The sequence below is a fragment of the Lemur catta genome, chromosome 9 (genome assembly GCF_020740605.2).
Source record: "Lemur catta isolate mLemCat1 chromosome 9, mLemCat1.pri, whole genome shotgun sequence".
Taxonomy (NCBI): domain Eukaryota; kingdom Metazoa; phylum Chordata; class Mammalia; order Primates; family Lemuridae; genus Lemur; species Lemur catta.
Window position 1 is genome coordinate 19772431 of NC_059136.1, and position 4483 is coordinate 19776913.

At 34.6% G+C, this 4483-nt stretch overlaps 1 long non-coding RNA gene across 1 annotated transcript; it reads left to right on the top strand.

Annotated features, from left to right (window-relative positions):
• Positions 1–688: 688 nt before the first annotated feature.
• Positions 689–4169, top strand: LOC123644793. Its single transcript, XR_006737265.1, has 2 exons — positions 689–2649; positions 3344–4169. It is a non-coding gene; the product is annotated as an uncharacterized LOC123644793 (long non-coding RNA).
• The last annotated feature ends 314 nt before the right edge of the window (positions 4170–4483 follow it).

Sequence of the window (4483 nt, forward strand, 5' to 3'; positions counted from 1 at the left end):
CTTGATTTGATATTATTTTGAAAAATAGGAAAAAAAATTCATTCCTTATTGGGATATTCTTATAACTTTTGAAAGATTGACCAATTTTTTCCAAATATTTATAACTCTACTGTGTGTGTGTATTACAAATGCTTTTAACAGTTTTATTTTGTAACATCTAGAACTGTATTGTCCAGTATGATAGACCCAGACATAAGTGGCTATTTAAGCTTAAATATAAATTAATTAAAATCAAACAGTAAGCATTTAGTCCCTAAGCCACACTAGCCACATTTTGCATGCTCAATACCCACATGTGTCCAGAGCCTTCTATATTGGACAGTGTGGGATTATAAAACATTTCCATTGCCATAGAAAGTTCTGTTGGACACATGATCTAGAGCTACTACATATCTGCCAGTATATGATTAAAGATATAGATATGATAAAAATAACATTTATAAAACACCTGTTTTTGAAATCTTAGCTAAGATTACTTTGGGGAAAGTATGTTTAAATAGAATTGTAAGCTATTATATTGTGATAAATATTTCTGAATTTGTTTATTGACTTGTCAGAAAATAAGAAAATGAATTAAAGACAATGGTCTTATACCAGTATGTTTATATTAAGAAGGCAAATGCATGTTTTAACTATTGTTGTATGTTTTGGGCTTAACTTTTCTTTGTATATAAAAATTAAAATTTTACACCTTTACATAAATCTAATATTTCAAGATATTTTAATGGTTGACAGACCAATTGAAGAAAAGCTGTAAATTTGATAAAATTTGTGACAGAGTGTTCTTCTTCAAGATGACTTCAGAGAATATTTGTATGTCTGTTCAAAGTATATACAGTTTTACATTTGTTCATTGGGTAGTCAACAAGATTGAGATCAGTAAATCACATATAAACCATTATTCCATGCATTTTTGAGGGTGCTCTGAATGTAGTAATCAAATATGTTCCTCATTTTGTCATATCTGTACTTTCTAGTTATTTTCAGATTGTTGAGAAATGATTTTATATGACATGCTTTCTTCAAAATGATAGATTAAAATATTTATTTATGTATGTCTTTTAGATGAAGAATGGTTAGGACACTTCTTAGTATTGCACATGAATTGGTCCCTTTCACTAGATTATTACTTTGGGGCAAATTTTTTACTATTATTTTTAAAAAGAGTAATTTATTTTAATCCAACCTTTCTAGATATTTAGATATTATTGAAATGCATATTTTTATAAAGTTGTCTTTATGAGAATTCTTAAGCTAGAAACATCTTCTGCCAATGAAATTTTTGGGAGCTTTCCTGGACATCACTGGGTGGTAATAAAGAGACCATGTTTTCATTGCTCTGTATATAATAGTAAAACTTTTGTTTTTGTAACACTCCATCTTAATAGAATGGGAATATTTTATCTTGCTAACATAATTATTAGCTGGCCACTCTCTATGTCCATTGGACCTTACAGGAGGAAGGCAGAGAGAAGTGCATGTTTGAAGTTTGTGCACGTTAACACATGAAGGACTTGGTAACATCCATTTTTCCCAGTCTGCACAGAGCAGGCGATACTCATGCTTCATAAATGATTTGTTAAGCTAGATTCTTTCTCTGTGTGTATGGTGTATATGTACATATAGGTGCATCTATATATGTACATGCATTTTTTTTCTTAAAATATTATGTTTCCTCTTTTTTTTTCTGCCCTTGACTAAACTCAAATATCAGCTCCAGAGAATGAGCTGACAACTTATTTCCCAATCAGTGGTTCTCAATTCCTACCTATGGTATCTCGGATACTTTTGCAGATATGAATGTATATGGGCAAGGAACTTCATATTTATAAGAAATTAGGCCTAGGATGGATAGGAGTTGATAGATCTTGCTCTTCTTAAGTTTGATGACATTTGTTTTCAGCTAAACAGCATTCAAAACTCATCCCAATTATCAGATGAGTGTGAGTATTGTAATGGTGAATTAACAGCTGACTGATCATAGCAGGTCTTCCTAAATGGGGGATCTGTCCTCCACAATCCCATCTCAAAACTGAATCTGATTCTATGAGACCATTATGTCTCAGCTTTTTATTTGAGTGATTGATTCATCCAATGGACTTTTAATTTCCTGTGGCCAGATATTTTTCAGTTCATTTTTTGTGGCACAAGCACCTTGTGGATTGCCTATCATAGAATAGGTTCCTAGTAAACTTTTATAGAGATAAGATATATGAGGAGATTATTTTGAGTGATTTTTGTGAGTAACCTGGCCAACTAAGCAGCAGAAGATAAATAATTTTTAATGAGCAAGAGACATAATTTTCAGTGGGATTCAGGCAGTTTAGTCAGGTTTGGAAGTGCACAAGAGAGAAGGGTGCTGATATGCAGATATTGAAATGCATAGTTATGGAACAGATAGTTACAGTTTCAGAGCTGGGTGAGTAAGGGGCAGCTTCCAACTTAAATCAATATGAAAGAATAGTAAAGAGAGAATTCCCAGATTCTAGCTGCATTGCCTTTTTCATTGGAAGTGGTGTTTCTCATTTTTTTTTTTTTTACCTCAGAAGATAATTTCCTGGGAGTGAATGATACCAGTAAATCCCTGAAACAAGTCCCTCAGACAAAGAGCCTCTTCACCTACATATTTTCCAAGAGTCACCCCTGAAGGTAAGGTTTTAGTTAAATAGTCCTTGCTTTTTAGGAGAAGCTATGTCTGGGTAGAAAATATGATGTTAATTTTCTGAAGATGGATGACTTTGGTTACATTCTAATTGACTCCAAGGGCTAGATTGCATAAGGGATTAGGAGATACAGCTTTTCTTGTATACCTTCATGACGTTTCTACATCTCAGTACATTACTCTTAATTTGAAGGATTTCCCTTTCTTCTCTCATCTGATAGACTGAGCTCCTTCATGGCTGGATCCATTGTGTTTCTAGAGAATTGTGTGCATGAAATTTATTAAGTAGATTCTCAATAACTGTTGGACTGGAAGGCTGACATATTGTTCTATTTGAAATAATTGATCAACTGAATAAGTAACCTAGAGCTTTAAAACCCAGATACAGAAGGGTAGAGACAGACACAAAATCTGAGATTGCTGGAGATGTTCATCACTTTCTAGCATAGCAAAAGGAGAAAAAGCCACACCAATATCTGGTGTCCTTCACGTCAGGAAGTTGTAAAGTCATTTTTCTGAAAATAGCATGGACTCAGGTGCTGGAAATGTGGCCTTCTCTGTGTACTCCAGACAGATTTGTTCCAGCACATGTAGGGGAAGAGTAAATAAGAGGTTCATATTCCCCTAGCTTCCTTGGAAATATTTCTCACCTTTGCCAATTTTCCCCACTGTGTCCTATAGGTGATGACCACACAGATGAGGTGGATTTGTTACAGTTGGTGCCATTACTTCTACCACCAGCTTCACCAAAACAATGACACAGTCTTCCTTGTGCATGGAGATTCTTCTCTTTCCTGTGTTGCAGTGGATACCTCCTGCAGATAAGAAATGCTTAACTGAGAAATGCTCATGTTGGGATATCATCGATGAGACTTTAATTTGGGCGTGGTGACTGTTTCCCTTGCTGCCACTTGACTCAATCCCAGGAGCCTCAGTAGAGGAAATAATATTACACAAGATGCTCAAAATGGTAGAATTGCTCAGTGCTCCCATAAATATACATTAGTAATTTTCATTTGTCACATGGTAAATTTAAAAGTATAGGATACATTATAAAGAAACACTGCATCTTTTTTTAAAAAAAATTCAAAGTATATTTAAATAACTAATATATAAATTAAGTGCCCTCCTCTATTCCAATTCTGTCCCTATAGTTTTCCTCTATTAAGGGAGTTATGTGCATTCTTTTATCAGATAGATGCACACAAACAATGCACAAGCTATTTTGGGGGGAATCTGGAAGTGTGGCCATATTGTAACGCATTCTTCTGCAAATTGCCTCTTTCATTTAACAGTCTTTTCAATGGCCTTTTTTTCAGTAATATATACACATCTGTGTCCTTTGTTGAATGATGGCATGACTGTTTTGTAGATAAAATATAATTAAATGTTTTAAGCATTTCTCATTCATAGATATTTATGTTAGCACCAAATTTCTGTGCAGTGAACCTCCCTATATATCAATAATTTTGCATTTGTCTATTATATAACAAATTACTTAGAAGTTCAGTTATTGGGATTAAGTATATGTACGTTTCAAATTTTGAAAATAATTGAAAAATTTCCTTTAAAATGTGGTTAACAGGCCGGGCGCGGTGGCTCACGCCTGTAATCCTAGCATTCTGGGAGGCTGAGGCGGGTGGATTGCTCGAGGTCAGGAGTTCGATACCAGCCTGAGCAAGAGCGAGACCCTGTCTCTACTAAAAATAGAAAGAAATTATATGGCCAACTAAAAATCTATGTAGAAAAAATTTGCCGGGTATAGTGGCGCATGCCTGTAGTCCCAGCTCCTTGGGAGGCTGAGGCAGTAGGATCGCTTAA